The sequence below is a fragment of the Podarcis melisellensis genome (genome assembly GCF_964234715.1).
Source record: "Podarcis melisellensis genome assembly, chromosome: 12".
Classification (NCBI taxonomy): Eukaryota; Metazoa; Chordata; class Lepidosauria; order Squamata; family Lacertidae; genus Podarcis; species Podarcis melisellensis.
The window spans coordinates 48,263,313-48,277,608 of record NC_138544.1 but is presented as its reverse complement, the minus strand read 5'-3'; the positions used below and the strand labels follow the sequence as shown (position 1 = coordinate 48,277,608).

General features: G+C 41.0%; 1 long non-coding RNA gene across 1 annotated transcript in view; it reads left to right on the top strand.

The window, feature by feature from the left end:
- Positions 1 to 13,000, top strand: part of LOC309353455 — a 64,117-nt gene extending 51,117 nt beyond the window's left edge. Inside the window, exons 2-3 of the long non-coding RNA XR_014161869.1 lie at positions 11,435 to 11,925; positions 12,330 to 13,000. This is a non-coding gene — a long non-coding RNA (uncharacterized lncRNA). The remainder of the gene's footprint in view (positions 1 to 11,434; positions 11,926 to 12,329) is intronic.
- The last annotated feature ends 1,296 nt before the right edge of the window (positions 13,001 to 14,296 follow it).

Sequence of the window (14,296 nt, the reverse complement as noted above, 5' to 3'; positions counted from 1 at the left end):
CTTGGCTTTGAGAGCTGGACTGACTATTGGAGGCTATATAATTGAAAGCCTGCATATGTTTCAAAGGGAGGGGGGAGAGGGCAAGAGAGAACCTCTTGAAACACACAGCTGGATGTTTTAGTGGAGAATAACATTCTTTATACTCCATAGACTTTTCTCTTAAATCTCAGCTGTCATCGCTGGGTAATATCCCCACCCTATCAGATGTCATGGATGCCCCAAATTTCCCATCGCCCTCCGTCTACTTAAAATGCTTTTGCTTTCTGTCTAATTGGTAGAAGATCAGATAGTGGCTGTCTTCAAATGAAGTCTGTTGTTTTTAGAATGTTAACAGTCTGAAACAGAGCATGACAAACAATCCAACCTCTTCAATTGTTTCAGTATATCTTGAGGGTAGGTGCACTTCTACTGGGGCTAGGATCACCAAGGATGGAGCCCCTGTTGCATTACCAGAGCTCCTCCACAGCAGAAAATGAGATGCTTTGAAGCTGGCTCAAAGGCCTTAGATGGTATTTCATGGCCTGGATGTCGGTGGAATTTTAGTATCTTCCACATCATTCCATGGGCCTCCAGAAACAACAGGGCTAACTGTTCACCACCACCAAACAGTAAAAAGGATCCCAGGTAGCCATGCTGAGAAAGAACTGCAGACAGTACTGAGCTACATGGACCAGTTTGGAACAAAGCTGTTTTCATATATTCAGCAACAAAACAGGCATAACTCTAAATAGATTCCCTACATTATAAGCAATCCAGGTACCAGGACTGAGGTTGTTCTTTTAACAGTAGAAATGTAGAAGAAGAAAACAGGACCCAATGCAGGACCCAGTTCAACCCTAACTAAATCCCATTGAAATAGGGGTGGGTGGGTGGGTGTGAAAAGTTACAATCATACAGTTAAGTGGGAGTAATCCACTTAACTCAGAGGCTGTGCATTCAAATGATTTCAATATTATTTAAAAACAGAAGAGCCATGCTGGATCAGGCCCAAAGCCCATTTTGTCCATCCTGTTCTCACAGAATGCCTATGGGAAGCCCTCACACAGGACTCAAGTGCAATATATTTATTATTCTTAAAGCTTTATAATACAACTTATTTTGAAATGAACTCAAGGCAGCTTACATCATACAAGATAAAAATGGATATTCATCAGTCACACATCAACCAAGTATTGTGGGAGAACAGGATTAATGGAACAAACCAAGGATTCAAATAGCAAGGGTCAGCCATTATAAACAGCAAGCAAAAGAGAACATAGCTTGCACAGCGGTGGGTCAGGAGTGGTCTGCCTTGTGGATTGGCCAATGGTCAAGTTCAAGGAATAGCCCTCTGCAGAGTCCAGGCGAGAGCCCTTTGTAGCCAATACAGCAAAATGGCTTCAGAAACCTCAAACAAGCCTCACCAAGCTTACTCTACTGTAAGCTCCTATTAGAGAAGACAGAGACTGTACCTGAAAACCATCCAGCCACACCAAAGGGCAATGCTGCATATAAAGGAAGGGCCATTGCTCAGTCCCAGAGTGGAGCTTGGAAGCTCAGCATGCCTGTTTTGCAATTTAGGTGATCAGCTGAGCACCCTACCCCAGAACTGAATCAATGTCTGCTTCATCTAGGAGCTCTCCTAGGTCCTGCACCACTTCACTTCGCCCTGCTATGAGGATCTTGTCTGTTGACTGTTGCATGCTGACTGGCAATAAATGACTCCAGCTGCAGTTGAGCCTGAGTTCATTCAAATTGTATTTAAATATATATCCATTAATAAAAATAGCATACAAAAATGCATTCTGTCAGGGGGGAATTGGGAAAATGCATATACTCAGCAAAATTGTATTCAAAAAAAATGTGTGAAAATGCATATGAATTTTCATGCAGACTTTTTATTTTTTAAAAAAGAAAACACATATGCAGAAATGTTCAAACCAAACTTAAAGTCTGGGGAAATGAGAAACTAAGATAAACCAAAATGAATAGATTTGCCCATTCCTAGCTGTATCTCATTAAGTACTTCCTTTATGTCTCTCACACTCTGAAGCTCTGCACCAGTCATGTTTATTCTGCCATCAGTTTCATTTAATACATTTCTTTCAAACTGTAACACTTAAAACCATAACCAACGTTATAACATAGTCTGTTTTCATCTTTTGAACATTAGTGTTGTTATTGCCTTAAAAAAAAAACAGCCTGTGTTTTGTTTCCAAATTAACAACATCCAGTTTTAACAAAATTTAATTAAGAGAACTGGGAGTTAATTGTGCAATCCTACACATGTCTTCTCAGAGATAAGTCTTACTAAGTTCAGACTTATTCCTGGTCAGTGTATGTAGGATTTCAGCCTCAATTATTTACGTAAGAAAACTCAATTAACAGTGTAATCCTAAACTTGTCTCCTCAGAAGTAAATTATACTGATTTCAATGGTGCTTGTTTCCAGGTAAGTGGGGTAAGAATTGCAGCTTTAATAATCTAAATCTGGTTTAAAGACGCAACAGAGTTGATGAAGAGATGAATTGTTCTTCTTGTTGTGTGTGTTTTTGAAACAAATAGATTTTCACAAGCGAAGTATCTCGTTCCTTACAGCTACTTTAGGCATTTAACTTGTTACTACATGACTACAACTATAGTCCCTACTGAAATGAGCATTCCCCCCCCTAATTTTTTTGTCACATCATTAATATCTTCATTCAAAGATCACACATCTTTACTTCAAATAAGCCATTCAACCATACAGTCAACATCATATGACCTCACTTACAAACAACCTTTGACAGCTGGCAGAAGGGTGAGTAATGGCGTTCCACCTGCCCTCTCCGAGAATTCTTGCATACTTGCTTTATATCTTTGCTTTGAATGATCACATTGCAATCAGTAACCTCCTAAATTTACCAAGGATTTTCACAAATACATTAGCTTTCCTACTTAATTCAGTTTTGTTTGTTTGTTTTCAAACAGAACTGCACATTTAAGCAAAGAACATCCTTTTTTAAAAATATAGAAATAGAGGCTGAAGAAATCTTGGCTCCCATCCAGTTCTAGTCATGGGCAACTAGATGAGTGTTAACAACTGGTGGTCTCTGGTGAGGATGCAGACCCCAAAGCAAATACGAAAATCTAATCAGATCGTTCAGTGGAATCTAGATGTTCATTGCAGTGCAGATCCATACTAATGCATGTGGAAACCCCTATATGGGGCTGCCCTTAAAGACTATTCAGTGGGTGTAGATAGAGTAGCCCATTTCAGTTCCCAAGTGGTTACATATTGAACTAGTTCCACACTGGCTACCAGGGACATTCCAGGCTCAAAAGATTTTTACATTTAAATACCTTCATGGCTTGCAACTAGCATTATCTTACAAAGCTCCCTCCTCCTGCATGAACCCACTCTCCTTTTAAGATTTGTGTTGAGAGTCATGCTCCAACTGCTCTCCCTTTCAGGAGTTTACATTATAAATAGTGTTGAACAGGTCTTTCTTGACAATTGTCCTAGCTTTGAAGAATCACATCTCCCGAAAGGTTCATCAGCATTCTTCCCTCTGTGCTTCAGATGTATTTGCAAGGTCCATCTGTTCTGGAAGGTCTTCCTCAACATGATGCCTTCAAGATATTTTGGACTACAACTCCAATAAGCCTCAGGGACAACAGGAGTTGTAGTCCAAAACCTCTGGAGGGCATTAATTTAGACGAATTAGACAGAGGGACAGATGTACTTCAAGAATGGAAGAGCCTGCTTGGTCAGACCAATGGCCCATCAAGTCCACCATGCTATTCTCACAATGGCCACCCAGATGCCTGTGGAAAATTCTCAAGCTGAGCACAAGAGCACTCTCATCTTCTATGGTTTCCGGCAACTGGCATTTAGAAGCAATAATGTCTCTGAATGTGGAGGCAGAGCATAGCCATCGTGCCTAGTAGCCATTGATAGCCTTATGCTCCATGAATTTGTCAAATCCTCTTTTAAAGTCACCCAAGTCTGTGGCCATCACTGCCTTCAGTGGGAGTGAGTTTTACAGTGCGCTGCATGAAGAAGTGTTTTCTTTTAACTGTCCTGAACCTTCCAACTTTATTGGATATCTGTGGCTTCTAGTGCTATCAAAGATAGAAGAAACTCTATCTACTTTCAGCAAGCTATGCATAATTTTATAAATGCCTATCATGTTGCCTCTTACTTGCCTTTTCTCTAAACTACAAAGTCCCACTTTGGTTTTGACAGTATTACTGTTTTAGATTTTCAGGTTTATAGTTCTAGGGTTTACTTTTAGTTTGTTCTGCTGTATGAAATTGATTTAAATTGATGTTGTAAGCAACTATGGAAAAGATGGATAGGAAAATTATAAATTTACCAGCTCACAGACCTGCTTCAGGATTTTGGATGCACATGTAGAATGCCTGCTGAAGGACCAGGAAGACACATTTTCAGATGAAGTTTGCTGGGTGATCTGGGACCAATAGCTTTCTCTTACTCAGCCTAGCCTACCTCACAATGCTTCAGGGAGAACACAGGAGATTGGGAAACACGAAAGCTGTCCTGATCTCCTTCAAAGAATGGTGGGAAACAGATGTAAAAATAAATAATTCATGAGTCCCAGCAGCCCAAAGTAATACAGTCAGGATTTATTTTATACATGTCTACTCAGAAATAAATCCCATAGCATTCAATGGTATATGAATATAGCCATGCAACTAAAGGATGGTATTTAGCTAAGTTACTCAGATCAGACTCACTGAATTAATAGACCTAACTAAGTCATGTTCATTAATTTCAATGAGTAAATTTACTCTGGGTAAATTTACTCTGGGTAAAAGCTGAGTACCATCTGAAGTGGTCTAGCCAGTTAACTTTTACTTTGAGTACACCCATTGAAATAAATGGATGTTAGTTGGTAATGTTCATTATTTTCAATATATCGACCCTGAGTAGAGTAACACTGGATATAAACCATAGAATTCTTGCAGATCCACCGTCACCGGAATGGAGACAGGTTTTTTTCTTTAATGCCCATCATAAAACTCCAGTGAGTTGTAGTCATGGATGGTTAACAAGAGCCAACACAGTCAAAATCATCTGGACAGGAAGCCAGCACTCTTTTGAGGGCCAGAAATATTACTGGAAACTCATCTTTCCAAAAATTATTATGCCTCAAGTTTGCTTCCGGCTACTAGGTCAAAGTGCTTACATCCAATTAATGATATACACCTACGTCTACCCAGAATATAATTTAGTTGTGACTATACTTTATTGCTCCAGTTATCCTTTGAAGACCAATCTAACAGTCATTGTGGATCTTTTATTAAAAATGCTACTTTATAACAAATGCCACAGTCTCCAGTTTTACCAACAGACTCCTCTAAGCAGCAAACACACAAAAATCAGTTAACAAAAAACAGAGGGTTTCAAATACACTAGCTAATATGCTTTTCTTTACAGTGTAGTACTATGGCCTGAATGTCACACAATATGTATTTTATAGCAAGAGACATAATTAATAGCAAAACAGGAATAAGCTTCAAACAGCCCTCACACTTTTTTATGTAGCATATCAATATTGTGATAAATAATGTATTTGAAAGCACCCTCAGATAGTAAAATCTATATTTATCTCAACAAGACAAATTCCTGTTTTCAATGTCTATTCTAGTTTTCATACAGATCTTTGAATGAAAAAGTATCTGATGAGGCACCGTAAGATATTTAGTGGGGGAAAGGCATCTTGTTGTGATTTATCAAATGCATAAGAACCAAGAATGGCTTTCTGTTCCCATGGTGTTCAGATCTGCACACAAAGGCCATGCTTGCATGACAATGGCAATGCAATCATATTCTCTCCCAGGTAGGAAATCAAAGCTACTTTGCTTCTCCACCGTCTTTTTAGCGCATCTCAGGGTGGCACAACAGCTAAGCCAACGTTCTGCTTAGTGTGTCTTCCAAATTGTGGTTAAACTCTCTCCTCTTTAACCATGATTGGTAGCCAGGAATAAACCATGATGACTTCTCTATGAAATTTTCATGTTCTGCGAAACCTCTGGTCCTATTGCACCAAGGCTGTGACCAGAGATGGTCAAAGATATGTTGGTGCTTTGAGCAAAAAAATCCAAATGGTGAGCCTTCTTCCCAGTGTGGCATAAATACATAATAATGAACTACATATCTGTGCATCAAGTCTGGGTGCACAGTAGAGCTTTGAGGTCCTCTCTCCCCCCCACACACACACAGAGCGAGGGGAGTTATTCTGTCTGAGAATCTAATTCCATACCTCCCTTTTGCAACACCAGTGGAGAAGAAATGGGATCTTCCTTCCTAGAGAGAATCTCTCTTCTGTAAAGAATGTTATGGTATGCCAAGGTATAAAACTTCTGGGTTTGCTAATGACTACAGGAATTCGAAATGTGTGTGGTTCAGGAATGAAGAACCTGTGGCCCTCTATAAATTGCTGAGCTACAGCTCCCACTATCCCTCACCGTTGACCATAGTGGCTGGGGTTGATGGGAGCTGGAATCTAACATCCTTTGGAGAACCATACGTTCCCATCTCTTATATAGTTTTGTGGGGCTGGAACACAGATACAAATGAAACTGCAGTCTCTTTGGATACATTTATGAAGTTCACAATCAGAGAGAGGAATAACATCACATTCTCTATGGAAAATCAGTTATTATTTGGGGAAGCTAGGATGTGCTGAATGAAACATCTGCTTGAGAAGCAGAGGAAGAGTGAAATAAGGCTCCTGGTGTGGTCTAATTCTTTTCCTAATTTTTTTTTAATGTTCCAATGCTTCTATGTATAATGAAAGAGCCTACGCAATTGCCACACTAATCATTTATAATCAGAAAATAGACAAGTCCCATTGTATAACTGAACCAGCAATATAGCACCATCTGGTGTGGGAAGAGTGAAGATGCAATATGGGAAAAAATGCAAATGCAGTTTTGTAATAAACAAGAAGAGAAGGAATAGCAAAGTGTGCAGTTTTAGGAGGGGCCCCCACATGGCTTGCAGCAAAAGCAGCAAAAATTATGGCAATTTTCAAAATCACCTGGTTTTTGTTCAATATATGCCACAGTTATCAGACTTCTAATGCAGAACATTTCTGTGAAAGTATTCCGCAAAACACCACATAATAATTGGCCAAATAAGAACACTGGGGGGAAAGGAGTGAAAAGCAAATGGAGCTCATTTTCCCCACCCTTTGCTCCTCACTCCCACAGAAAGCATCTGAGTTGCCAGAACTGATTATCCAGATCACCCTTCCTAATCTGGGGCCAACCAGATGTTTTGGATTCTAGTTTCTGTCATCTCTGACCAGTGGCTGTGCTAGCTGGGGCTGATGGGAGCTATAGTCTCTTGAAGATCTATAGATCTTGAAGATCACCAGGTTGGGAAGATTGTAGAAACAGTGAAGACAAAAGGCACTGTGGGCAGCTTTAAGGGAGGCAAAAGGAGCAAAGACTGACATAGGGATTCATAAAGTCGCCAGTCTTTCCCAACCTGATGCCCTCCAGATGTTTTTGATGACCATTCCCATCAGCCCTGGTGTCATATACCTGTGCTGGCTAGGGCTGGTGGGAATTGCAGTAAAAAGGAAAGGGGAAAAAGAACACCTGGATGGTACCAGGTTGGGGAAAGTTGCCTTACACAAGTCATACTGCTTGTCCAAGCAGTCCAATATTGTCCACTCTGAAGGTGCATCTTCATGGTCTTTGCCATCAAAAACTACCTGGTCCTTTTTAACTGCAAATACCAGAGGCTGAACCTGGTTCTCTGATGGGCTTGGTCCAAACAATGACAAACTATTGGTGCTTTAATATTCCAATTTTAAAATATGATGGGATTGGATTGCAGATATAGGGTATTCGACTTCATGTATTTTGCACGCACCCAAAATGCTCAGTTGATGACTGCAACATGCATACATGACATTAAACAATGTTTCGGCATTGATTGGAAGCTTTCATTTCTGTTTTTCAACTAACGAAGGTTTGTTATTTCAGAAACTGGAACTGTGGTTAATTATAACAATGGTTGGGGGGGGACATCTGGCTCACAGACCAATTGGGAGCCTAAAAATGCTACCCTAATGGTTTCATAGCAAGTAAGACTTGCTGTCAAATGCTAATCAGCCAAAGCGGGGCTTACTGTTAGCACAAATGATCCTTTCAATTGCTTGCCTGAATGCAAGCTAGCAATGCAAAGACTCTTCCTCATAGCCTAATCTAAGCCCACAAAAGTAAGGGAACTAAGGATCCAACCCGCTGGCTGTAAAAGGTTCCCCACCTATAAAAATAAGCCACTGCTATATAGTATACAAGCAAGAAGTAAACTTCCTTGCACTTACACATGAGACCGAGTGAGATTTTCTTCATGTTTGGAACTAATTTACTCCTAGTTTAACCAGGAGTTAGTGAAAACATAAATGGGGAGTGTAATACATTATCCTAATGTAAGTAGAAGAAAACGTAATATGTGAACTAAGACAGGAAGTCTATAATATTTTTTATACACTGGGTCTGATTTAAGCATCCTTGTCTCACAATTGAAGTGATTAAAGCTTGGTAAGGGAGTGATTCCTTCTTGAAATCCATATTCATGAGGACCTCCTCAAAATCTCATGTTATTCCATGTCTTTTATTCTTGATTAATTTGGAGTGTTCTCATCATTGCAGATACAGATTAGAATCATCACTGGCCCTTCATACACTCTTTACAAGGGGTTAGAAATGCTTCATTTTGGCAGGTTTTAATCACCTTCTTTCCTTAACAGAACGTCCAACTGTTACCCCAACTGTTCTAATTTTGGACCAGGATCCCTATTTATTTTCATTTCATTTATGCATTCGTTTACCCCAATTTTCTGAGGCTTATGCCCCGCTCAGAGTTGCTTAAGGGTTTTTTTTATATAAAAAAATGTAAATTAAAATTACTAATCACCATTAAAACAAATCAGTAAAATAAAATACAAAGATAGATGTAACAGATAATAACAGCCCTCAACAAAGGCACTTATGTAAGTCAGTGCAGAACATTTTCAGGCAAAGGCTGAAATTCTAACCCCGCTTAACTGGGAGGAAGCCCTACTGAATTGAATAGGACTTACTTTTTGAGTAAACACGATTAGGATTAAGCTTCTGGAGTCAATTTTGCTCAAGGATGGTCTAAGACATTTTGTTGCCTGAGGCAGAAAAATCCTACAACTGCCCCTTCCTGGGAGTAAAAATGCTACAATAATAAATTAAATAACTAAGATTTTGTTGCCCCTTCATTATACCCCGAACATTATACCGCCTCATTCTCCCTAATGGTAGAATCTGCCCTGAGTCTACTAGTCTCAGGTGAGCTCCAGACAGATGGGCAGGTTCTTGAGCCTCTTGGGCTTGCCGATCAGGTCGGCGATTCGAATCCCTGTGACGGGGTGAACTCCCGTTGCTCTGTCCCAGCTTCTGCCAACCTATCTGTTCAAAAGCATGCCAGTGCAAGTAGATAAATAGGTACCACTGTGGTGGGAAAGTAAATGGTGTTTCCATGCGCTCTGGTTTCCCTCACAGTGTTCCGCTGCACCAGAAGCAGCTTAGTCATGCTGGCCACATGACCTGGAAAGCTGTCTGTGGACAAACGCCAGCTCCCTTGGCCAGAAAGCAAGATGAGCACTGCAACCCCACAGTCGCCTTTGACTGGACTTAACCGTCCAGGGGTCCTTTACCTTTTACCTTTGCTACGTGGACTTATTTGGTAGGCATGAATGAAGAAGGCAGCCAGATTATCTCCTCATATTCAGACCAGGTCCAGGTGGATTGAACTAAGAGAGCAAGGTACTAAGGGTGACTTTGAGAGTCCTGCTTTCCATTCTCACATCTTTCCATTGCATGAGACACCCAAAGCAAGAGCAGCTGGCATGGTGGTGAAATTGGGGCTGCCTTGCTCTCCTGACTTCCCAACCCTGCATGTCCCTGTAACTTACTGAGAGGGGGACAGGAAAGGGCAACAAAGAGCTCAGCTTGGTACAAGCGCAGCATTAGGAGGACTGGATTGGCCCTGCTGCTACTGACTCCAGACTCCCTGCCAATTCTGCTTGGGATAGGACTAAATTGTCAGAGGGCAAGGAGTCTAAATGAAACTCAACTCGCACCCAAAAGTGGGTTCAGAGAGATTCTCAATGAGCCAGAACTGAACTCAAACCTAAGATCCCTCTTGGTTATCTTGACTCCTATCCTCCTACATTTTGTGTTTGAGTGTGAAGTGTAGGGAGGGCTGCAGCTCAGTGGTAGAGAACGTGCTGCGGATGCAAAAGGTCCCACGCTCAATCCCCAGGATTTCCAGGTGGGTCTGGAAGAGACCACTGTCTAAAACCCTCCTGGAGAGCTGCTACTAGTTGGTGTAGATATACTGAATACATCTATATAGACCGATGGCCTAACTTCATATAAGGCAACTTCTTATGTTCCTAATACAGGCAGAGTCCACGTAAATGTAGATGGCTTGATCATAACACCAGCCAAGTTCAATTTGTATTTTTGTTTGGCATTCTTAATGTAACTTATTAAACTCTGGACAAATTTTCAGTTCAAACTTTGCATTTAAACTGAAATTTCAGATCTAGCATGCTGATTTTATTTTTTTTAGAACATGGAACTGGGAAAAAGTGTATTTTGCTGGGGAGCAGGAAAACCAAAAGGTGGGATGTTTGGTGCAGAATTCAGTTTCCTATAAATCTCATATTTCATTAAAAAAAAAAACCCTTATGGTGGATTAGAATAAATCTACTCTGGATCATGTGTGCTGTGGTACTGAAATTGTAGTGCTGTTGCCATGTTGTTTTATGCTTTGTTTCACTGTTTAAATATTATTTTAACTGACTGGTTTTACTGATTGCATTAGACGCTGTTTGTAGAGGAATATATAAACATGGAAAGTAAATAAATAAGCCCTAACTTTTAGCCCTCATGGTTGCAGATGTATGCTTGAAGAAGTGTGTGAGACACGATGAAATTTTTGGAAACAAAAATGGACAGTATAATATTTCCAAAATAACATTTAAATTCCAGTTTAATTACCAGATGGATAAAGAAGAAACTGGTCCCTGCAGCTCAGGCCTAGTCAAGTTTGTCACAACTCAATGTCATGCTGTCCATTTTGGTGTCAACAGCCACTGAAGTGCTTGAATTACGGGGTCAGGGGCTTACATTTTGCAACAGTCCCTGTACCTGTTTCTAGAAAGCTATGGGGGATATGATTTGGCCAAAATTGGAGAAGGTATCTATGGATTAAGGCTTGTGGGTTTCATTAAGTGTTCCCCTACCTAACTCCCCCTTGACTGCATTTAATGGCATCAGCATGGGGAAGAATATGGGAAATTATGGGCTCCAGAAAATGGGATTCCTGGGTTGATACAAGGCTGGGTTTCAGCCACAGATCATATTTTTCCTTTTCTCCTGTCTATGTCATAAAGGAGGAGCCAAGGGACTGCAAGACACGTGTATCAGTTGTACAGGCTTCATGCATAACCCACTCCTGATTCATCAGCTCATACTGCTGAAGATGCAAGCCTCTGTTGAGTTGAAACAGCACCTGCTGCTTCTATCAAAATTACTATGGAGAGTACTTCAAGGAAAGTGCCACTTGTCAGTAGCTTTGGAGCAATAAAATCCATGTAAACCACAATCAACTTAGGGAGAATTCACTGACAGGTTCATGGAGCATTGGTCTGTCAATGGCTATTCATCATAATAGCTTAAGAATGCATCCTCCAAGTTCACAGGCATCATCAGATGCTGGAAACAATCACAGGTAGGATGTCTCCTCTCCAGCCTCTCTTGCTTTTGTGAGCTTCTGGAAGTCATTTGCCTAATTACCTGTAAACTGGGATCCTGTCTTTGCTTCCATTTTTCCATACCTCCCCACTGGCAAGTACTGGAGCTGAAGGATCTTTGATATGATCCAGTAAGTCGCTTTCAATTTCCACCACCCAGGGAGACTCGCCTGGTGCCTTTGATACATATCTTTAGGTGGCAATCAAAATATTCCTCTTCCTCCATGCCTTTGGCTAATTAAACAATCTATGGCCTTTTAAATTGTGGGGGTATTGTTTGTTTGTTACTATGATACGTATTTCTCTGTTTTTATACTGTAAACCATCCTGTGATCCTCAGATGAAGGATGATACAGTATAGAAATTTAATCATAATCATAATCTGCATTGTCTCTCTGGATCCACAACCCATATTGTTTTCCCTTTCTAATTCTTTTTATTTTTCTTAGGAGAGAGAGAGAGAGAGAGAGAGAGAGAGAGAGAGAGAGAGAGAGAGAGAGAGAGAGACTCCTGTTTGTTTCTTGTTTCTCATCAGGGGCTCCTGTCTAGAGTGGTTTCAGCCTGGCAACCAAAATGACGTTTAAGCAACACACTTCCTCTGATTTCCATCTCAGCTTTATGGCCCTGAACAAGTTTATCTAATAGTGTGGAACAATGTAGTTTTGAAAGGCACAAGAATGTTTCATCCTTAATGTGGAAATGCTTTCAGATGAGCGGCAATGACAAACAGGATGCTATGCAAAGATGTTTATAGGGCTGTTTACCAGAATGCCATTATTATTACCATGCTATAAACTGCAAAAGATTGTAGCCAGACTAGCAACGAAAACTTCAAAAGAACTGGACAACCATATTAGCAACTTCCTAGAAACCGGGGCTACTTCTGCAGGCTCTGAAGTTATGTGGTTGAATTTTCTACAAATCCTCAATACATTTAGAGGTGAATCACACTAGGTCCTTAGCTCTTCTGCACTGGTTCAGGACTGTCATGCCATATAGAAATGTTTCCTAAGTCAGTAGGCTAGAGCAATTTTACATATTTTCTGGCGAGTCACTGACCCAATTTGCTCATCATTTGCATGGACATGGCCAGGGCCATTAGGGAGTCCTACCATTAGGGAGAGTGAGGCAACAGCCTTACATAGCAGTGACACAACCCCCAGCAATATATTCCGAGCCCTTTGGTCATTCCCCTCTGTTGGGAGTTCAGAGCATATGCCCACTAAACCAGCCTGCTACCCTCAGGTGCTGTGGATAATGCCTACAGTATGTTGAAGTACAGTCCAATCAGTTTCTGTACATAGAATATGGGAGGCAGCATCTTGACATTTGCCTCAGGCAACAAAATATCTTTGGCCAGCCCTGAACCTGATAAAGGACAATGATCTACTGATTATTTAAGCCAGGGGTATACTGTGAACTGCCCTGTAGTCCATGGATGAAGGTTGGTATACAAATTTAATAAATAATTAATCTGTGGCACTCCAGAGATTTGCAGGACTGCAACTCCCATCATCCCTGCCCATGAGCCAGGGTGGCTGGAGTGATGGGAGCTGTAGTCCAACAATATCAGGAGGGCCACTGGTTAGCCACCCCCTATGCAAGCAAATCAAAATCAAGTCTGCCATACTCAGAAAGTGGAGCCCATAACTCTAGACAAGTCACACCAGTATTGTTTCCTCCAGTTGGCATTTTCACCTGGAGGAATTTAAAGTTTGGGAACTCTTTGAGTTCAATCACACTACATGGTGACCCTATGGGAATGAGCTGTTTCCACATCAAGACTACCTGTGCGACAAACATAATAAGTATAATCATGGTAGCTTGAAGAAGTCTCCTAATCTATTTTAGGCCACACCTTCCATATTTTTTTTTATCACACCCAATCTAGTCCAAATATGGTCTGGCAACCACTCAAACTTCATCAACTCGTGTATTTTGGTACTGTGCCTAGAAACTATATACTCATCCCACTATAATACAACTCAAAGTGGCCACAATTCACTCAGTAACAATGCTAAGAGAATGGCTATGGTTAGAATTCATGGGTAGTATGAAGAGATCCTAAAGGGGGCTGTTGGCCCTCACATGGCTTTTTAGTTGAGTCAACACACCACTGAAACCAGATGTGGGGGTGCATGAGGATTCGGGTGGGGGGTGCTGAGAGCATCCCATAACTGTTTAAGGGCAGCATCAAAGAGTGTTCCCTTCAGGTCCCAGAGGGAGGCAGCAGGAGGGGGGCAAAGGTGAAGAGCAAAGGTGAAGGAAGACAGAGGAGAGAAGGAGAAAGAAAAAGCAAGGAAAGGAGGGAGATGAAGTAGAAGTAGTGGGGAACAGGAAAAACTACAAAAAGGAAGTAAGGCTGCTGCAATAAACATACTGGAAAGGGGAGAAAAGGAATCTAGGGAAGTGAGAGACTGAACAGGTCAGAAATGGGTGGGGAAAGATGGTGTCTAGTGATGAAAAGGGGTAACCACACTCTTGCAGTAAGGTCCCACCAGA